Source organism: Bidens hawaiensis, unplaced genomic scaffold (assembly GCF_021521415.1).
Source record: "Bidens hawaiensis isolate Kalapana, Puna unplaced genomic scaffold, B.hawaiensis_p1.1 tig00000369_1, whole genome shotgun sequence".
Taxonomy (NCBI): Eukaryota; Viridiplantae; Streptophyta; class Magnoliopsida; order Asterales; family Asteraceae; genus Bidens; species Bidens hawaiensis.
The window spans coordinates 2,402,765-2,411,052 of NW_027491028.1; the positions used below are offsets into that span (position 1 = coordinate 2,402,765).

General features: G+C 34.0%; 1 pseudogene; it reads right to left on the minus strand.

Annotated features, from left to right (window-relative positions):
• Positions 1-5,866: 5,866 nt before the first annotated feature.
• On the minus strand, positions 5,867-7,162 carry LOC143623706 (transcription factor MYB15-like; annotated as a pseudogene).
• Positions 7,163-8,288: the final 1,126 nt, after the last annotated feature.

Here is an 8,288-nt window from a genome sequence, read left to right on the forward strand (position 1 = left end):
GTTTTGCAGGTTATCAGAAGAACCATCTTCTCTGGGTCTAACCCCTCGTGGGAAACATCTATCTAACCCCCAGGTTACCAGTAATCTGCCTGGAGTCCGGTTAGTGTTTCTTCAGTTTCCCTAACCAGAACTCTTTGAGAAGCTGTTACTTCAATGATCGGTGTTTGTCTTACCGGTGTCTGGTTTGTGTATTGTGGCCAACGGTAACCTCCCAACAAGAACAAATATTACATCTTTTTTTTCTCTTATGGTTGCGATGTCTTGAAAAATATCAATTTCTTAAACTCCTTTACTACTAACTAAAATGCTTTTATTATTTAACTTCAAATTTTCTTTAAATTCAATAAAAATGTGTAAATAAAATGAACGTGTGTCGATACCTATTCAGGCAAATTTCGACTGTATTTTCTAGGTTTTCTCTTTCGTTTGGTGAGAGAGAGAGAGAGAGAGAGCGAGAGAGAGAGAGAGAGAGCGTGCTCAAAAGAACTTCATTTAACATTTTGTTTCATATGTATTATAAGCAAGTTACATATATAAAAAAATACGTTGATCGAATTTTAAAACAGGTTTTAAGGTTTAACAAACGTTTACATAATATTATATATTTGCAAATATTTAAATATTATAAACGTTTGTTACACCTATGTTAAAGTTCATATATTCGTGTAAAAAGAATTCAGTTTTTTAATGGTATGATAATATATATATATATATATAAACGAAGATATAAAAATCCTACGTGTCGCGATGTGGTCGCTTCCCCCTTTTTTTGGAGTCACCAGATTTGCTTGATTTTTAAATGAAAGTTTCTCATGCATTTGACCCAAATTCATGGGTATGGGTCTTACCAAACCCAGATATTCCTTAAACGGGTTATAATATCTAATTAAATTAAAAATTATTCTCACCAAATTATTGATGTAAAAATCTTATAAAATAAGATATAATAAAAATTAATATATGATTTATATTCTCACCAAATTATTGATGTAAAAATCCTATAAAATAGGATATAATAAAAATTAATATATGATTTATTTTAAAAAAGATATATATATTATTTAAATTAAAAAACCTATTTGATAGTAAAACAAATAAACAGGTCTTGGGTCTAATCAAACCATACGTATATTATTAACTTTCATAAATATTATTTATAATTAAAAAACCAATTTTATAGTAAAAAATATAAACGGGTCTTGGGTCTCATCAAAACCATATAGCTTTTAAACCGGATTATAACATCTCATTTATTTGTGAAACAATTTATTATCAAACCATAAGTATATTATTAACTTTCATACAATAAAAAAATATAAATTCAAAAAATAAATAAATATTAGAACAAACAATATAAAACAACCCCCGTAATACGGGGGTTAAAAACTAGTATATATATATGTATATATTTAAAAGATGTATAATATAAAGTTTTTAATGTATCCATCTCTTATAACACACACACGTAATTAGCTAACTACTTAAGAATATAGTCTTTCAAATGAAAATTTGACAAGTATTTTTAGTTTTATTTATATATATTATTTTATCTCAATAATATTTTATTAAAAAAAATTCTTAGCATTATGATATAAAATTTTATTGCAAATGGAACAATATTCACATAGAATATTTTTTGATATCATAAATGGTTCTCGTACGTGTTTGGATCGATAACGTCTACGAAATATAATTATACTTCAGCTGAACATGTACGATAACGTCGACAGAATATAACTATGCACTTCAGTTACTCAACTGCCGACAGTTTTTTGCATTTCACGGTTTTCGATTTCTAACTTCATTGGAATGGTTATCACACGTTCTTTGATTGATAATATCGCCGACGAGAAATAGTGTGTGCATGTGTATATGTATTGGCTTAGGATCCTCCTACACCACCCAGAGGCGAATCTTCATTGAGGCCAGGGGTGGCCCCGACCCCCCTGTTTTTTTGCGCATTAGTGTAAATTTACCCGTTTTCGGCCGAAAAATTTTATACGTAGTGTAGGTTTAGCCTTTTTTGGCCTAAAATTTGAGTCCGACCCCCCCTCGTTTGTGAAATTTTGTATACATTTTGAGCTCCCCCCCATGCCTCAGTCCAAACTTTGCCACTGACACCACCTATGATCCTCACACACCATTTTTTTTCCTATACGGCTCATATAGGACTATACGGTCCGTTTAGGACTATATACGATCGTATAGTACCTGAATCGTGTCAGTTTGTGTCTGATGTTGTCGGCCATCGTTTAAAGTGCTTCGTATAGGCCTATATGGGTCGTATATGACTATACGACCGTATAGACACTTTTAAAAAAAATGATGACAATATATTTAAGGATTATTGGATTTAAATAATCCCACCTTTAATGGATTGGCCAATAATAATCTCACCTTTGGTATTTCCCGCTGGCAGTCCCACCTTTTCAAGGTTTTTTGTTTTATGATCCCCCGTTAAAAATAATTAACAAAGGTTAAGTTTTTGCTGATGTGGCTGGTGAGTTGGCGGTGTCATTATCCTACATGGCTTTAGCCCATCCTATTGGCTGGCATTGGAGCCACGTATTCAACTGGTCAAACGAGTTGGTAACCCATCTTCTTTCTCTCTCTCCTCCTCACCACCACCGCCGCCACCTCCACCACCACCCTTGACGTCACCTCCTCCGTCCAGAAAACCATCGACATCCTTAACCCCGCTTTCATCCACACACAATCCTACCAACAACAACAACAAACGTTAACACACACTAAAACACAAACAACCTCGTTATCATTCACCGTACACCCCAGATCTTCAATCCGACACACCCAGCACGACAACTACGAGCCCTTAACCCGTGACCGACTCACTCGCGACACCCACCGAGTCAACTCACTTGTCACCAGCCTCAATTTCGCTCTCGTCGGAACCAACCTCTCAGACATGAAACCCTTAGTGCCCCTCCCCAAGTTCGACGTACACAGTACAGGATTTATCAACCCCGGTGACGTCAGGCATCTCACAAGGCAGCGGCCAAAGTCGGGTTAGACACGCCGACCAAGTCTTATTACGTGGTCATCGACAGCGGAAGTGACATCGCTTGGCTCCAATGCAGCGGCTTCAAGTAGCTACAGGGTTCAGATGGACAACAATTTGTTAATCGTTTTCTTCGAATTGGGGATTTTGAACGATTGTGTTCTTCGAATTAGGGTTCAGTTAGGAAATGAATTGGGTTGATAGATTAAGTATCGTGGGTTCAATATTGATTAAGTATTTACAGTTTTTAAAAATAAGAGAAATGGTATTAGTGTTCCACGTAATTAATCATAGAGGGAAAAAAAGGTTAAAGCCATGTAGGATAATGACACTGCCAACTCACCAGCCACATCAGCAAAAACTTAACCCCGTTAATTATTTTTAACGGGGGATCATAAAACAAAAAACCTTGAAAAGGTGGGACTGCCAGCGGGAAATACCGGAGGTGAGATTATTATTGGCCAATCCATTAAAGGTGAGATTATTTAAATCCAATATGTGGGATTATCTTAACAGACTTAAATGTTGAGCTCGAGTTTAGCTCGTCAAAAGCTCAAGACTGTTTGTGGTTGGTTGACCCAACTTGCTTATTATTAATTTGTCTAAAAAAAATTGAGGTTTTTTAATATTCTAGGCATATTTGTAGCTTACATATAATAAAAAATTTAGGTTCTTTTAACTTCCGGTTAACATACATTAAAATAAAAGTGCACCCCATATACATCATGTTCCAAGCACATGGTCCAGATACATAAAAGTAACCAGTTCACCCTAAAATACATCTAGTTTTAAACGTGGTCCACATAAAGTTCATAATAGTGTACATCAACACATAATGAAAATAAAATAAGAACTATTGTGGTGGTTGCCCCTGTGCCTGTGGCTCCGATGCCGGCTCGTATAGTAGTTTCAGCCTAATCTTAAAAATTACATTCAATCAAATTACTTTCAGCCTAATCTTATAAACCATCATAAAAATCTTTCATGTTATATGCTTAGAGAATTGAAATATTTTATACGGGTCGTATAGCATTATACGCCTCGTATAGGCTCGTATAGTTGTTTTCCGACAGCGATTAAGGCAGTCTGAATGTTTCTGCAAATTTTTTCTATACGGTCGTATAGCCCTATACGGACGTATAGGTTTTATGGCTTGTCAGAGAGCAATATGAGCCATTTAATGCCTATACGACTTGTATAGGCATATACGGTCGTATAGGCTGTAAAAAGCTGTCTTTTCCCTTTCGTACCCTATATGACTGTATAGGCCTATACGAGCCGTATAAACATGTGGGGGTGGTGTATGAGGATCACATCCCATATGTATTTCACGTTTATGTTTATTCACACTTTCTTGAATTTGTAACATCGGCATAATATAATTACATACTTCGATTGTCCAGCGACGATGCAGACTAGATATTTATTTTCCTTAGTTTACGCTTTTGTTTAGGTTAATAAAAATTTTGTGTCGTAATCAACTTTTGTGTGTGCTTGAATCAGTAACTTCAATGAAATATAATTTACACACTTCGACTACCCGACGGCAATGAGGTGGTAGATATTTAACCTTTTTTTACGTAATTTATGTTTATATTTTATAAATATAGTATTTTATGAATTTAATTTGTTCCAATCTATATATATGTTTGTGTAAATACGTGATGTAATATACAATTTTCCCGACTCGCCTGGCGGGAAGCCTAGCGTTAGTACTTAGTAGCATGTTAAATTGCATATATACATGTATAGAATTTCTGTCGCGTTGGATGGGCTAATCCATCTAGAATCTAGATTTATACATAGTCAAACTACAAAACTCATTTTCAAATAAGGCCCCATCAAGTATAGACCAATTGCTATATTAAATAATAAATAATACTGACATGAATAAACGTAGCCACGAATCTGTAAGCGAAAGCGATAGGCCATAGAAAAACTTTCGTGAATATTGAATGAAAAAGATCAAAAGAAATCTTATATAAGAATATAGAATAATAATCTAAATGCGTAGTTACATATATATGCATCAAGTCCGTACGGCGGTGAGTGCCTGCGGTGCGGGGCGAGGGAACACTGACTTGCCCACGGTGAAACTGTGAAAGACGAGTGACGGCCGGAAGAACGAGCTGATGAGAGAGAGAAAAGTAGGGGTGAGAAGTGTGCGTATTACTATCATATTCGCTTAGCAATACAATATGCATGAATGGTTTTGTGTTGCGTACGTATACTGTTTTGGTACCGTATCAAACCGGTATGATTGAATACAATTAGTTCGTTATCAATATTCATTTTTCATGTATTCAATATCGGTAACATTCAATTTTAAATTTTTTTTTGGTATTTTTAGTAGCATCAGTACTGAATCAATAAAATCAATATGATATTCAATTTATACTTTCAATCATTTTCGATACTAGTAAAAACGTGAGCAAGCTCACAAAGCCCTCACGCAGGAGGAACGTCGTCTTTGCATGAATTTGAGCTTACGTGGCCATCAATATTCCACTAATCGAATGCAATGCATTAAATTAGTAATAGCGACTTCAAATTTAAATAGAAAAAAAAATTAAAAATTAAAATAAATAAATAAAAAGTAAAAGAACAACATAAGTTGTCGGCTAGCTACAAGCATAGATCGATCTTAAATATTTTAGACATTGGACGATACCTTTTTATTTTTAACTCATGACTGTTGAAGTACATAATAACATAAACAACACAAGTTAAAGGTTAAAACGGGCGTCTACTTTTGTTTTTTTGTCTTTTAGTTTGATAAAACTCATAAGTTGGAATATCACACATAAATTTGCATAACCCCGTTTAAACTCACTAGTTATTAATTAATAATCACTTAATTACTCTTATCCACATCTTCATCTTCTTGATCTTGATGATTGAGCAGATTAAGATATTCATGGTACAGATTCTCAAACATCAAGCTTTCATCGTCTTTTTCAAAACCTAAATCCCAACCGTCCATTAAGAAACACTCATCATCTTATCCATCGATAACTGTGCTTGTACCTTCTAGTTCTAGTTCTACCTCCAACAATGGTGTCCAGTTTGACCATAACTCATCGTCTCCAAGGTCAAACGTACAACTCGATAATGCACCATTATCCAAACTCTCATTCTTGCTCGAGGTTGAAGATGTTACCGAGGAGGAAGAACCATTAATAGTAGAATCAACAACTTTGACTTTTCTTGTTTCTCATTGTCTAGATTTCTCTTATTATTTACCTTGGTTTTCGATGGTTTTGAGGGGTCATTGCGGGTGTTTTCCGTGGTTTTCTTCCCGAGGTGAGCGTTCCAGTGGTTCTTGATCTCGTTATCGGTTCGACCAGGAAGCTTTAGGGACCACCGGTTTCCGTGTAGGGAACGTAGCCGGATTATGGCCTCATTCTCGTCAGAGGTGAAGTTTCCTCGTTTGATACCTGGCCGGAGATAGTTCATCCATCTTAACCTACAACTTTTTCTGCATCTTAGCAACCCTAAATTCATAAACAATAAACACATTATTACTTAATAACGGGAAAGGTCAAGCTTTGAAAATTATTTTTCAAAATGAGCAACCGAACAATATTTGTGCAGTCATTCTAAACATACGAGGTCAAACTTTGAAAATTATTATAATATCCTAACGGTCAATCTTATTATTATACTTCGTCAAAATGGCCGTCCGACCTCAAAATCCAGACAAACGTTTAAAACAATGAGAGATTAAAAGGGAAAAATGAAACACTACCTTCACCTAAACTTAAAAAAATTACAGTAATCATCATGTACTATAAAAGTAAAAGAGAAAAATAAAAAAGTAACTACAAAAGTGGTTTTTGTTTGTTTTGTTTGCAGTCCCGGACTACTTCACCGGACTTGATGGCCACAACGGTGAAGTTCGTGCTTCCCATGTCCGCTGCTTGGCCACATCATCCGGACCTCGGGATGAGTTGCCCGTTGTGGATGCTCTAATAATGAACATGTAAGAAGTGATTTAAAGAAATGTACCAGCTTTGGAAGGTAGTGATCGCCATTGTCCTTCACCATGAGTCTGAATGTAGTTGATGAGGAGTTTATCTTCTTCGGAGGACCATGCACCACGGTGTAAGCCCACCTTTGAACAGCACGGTGTTCTTCCCATTGTGGGTGGCCGGTGAGTGAAGAGAGACTTGAGGAGGATCTTTGTTTGGTCTTAGTGATACGAAGAACAACACGACCACTTCTTACCCCTTTTAAATGCTTTTTTCTGAATACACGCACGTTTTTTGTAATTTTAGGTCTGACTACTTATCAAAATATATAATAATATGATTTCGTTTTCATCATTTTGTACAAATGGTTTTAATTGCATTTGATATGTACAATTAATGCTATATCAAAATATACCTACGTTGTTTTCGATTCATGTCCTAAGTGCAAAATCACTTATTTTACTCATTTTTACATTTTAAAGGAAATAGTTTAATATCATTTAACCCCTTCAATTTAATTTGAAAACATTTTTTAAAATTCTTGTGTGTGTTAAGGATTTTAAAGGCCTTTTCACTTTTAACCCATAGTGTGAGTAAGCCTGTAATTGTTGCACAATTTTTTAACATTAATATATATATATATATATATATATATATATATATATGGGAGGGTTATTTTAAGAACCATGGTGAGTTTTAAGAACTTTAAGAACTTAATTTTGAACCACACATTTAATTAAATGAAATGAAATATGTGGCTGAGATTAAATACAATTAAAAAATGAAGCAGGAGAGAGAATAATTATTTTTGATAATTACACAAGTTTAAACGTTAGTTACAAATATGTAAAAAGTTGATTCGGTGTGTAAAAAAATACCGTAATTTTTTGTACATCACTTACACTTACGTATTACACATGTGTAAAAAAATTCGAAAAAAAAAATTCGTTACGTTGAGTTCTTTCGAGTTCTTAAAACTCAAAGTGGTTTATATATATATATATATATATATATATATATATATATATATATATGATCAGGATCATGAGAGAACCTTTTTGAAATTGAGAAATTTGAGAACCATTTTGGACCACAAAAAACACAAAAATAAAAAAAATCATAAAATAAAAAAAACACAAAAATGAAAAAAGTAAAAAACCAAAATTCTTATTTTAACATCCCGGTTTCATTAAAAAAACAAAAAAAAAAACTCGGTTTAGCAAATTATATACATATATGTATAATATATACATATATGTATATTTACATGATTTTTTTATACACATGTGTATAATTTA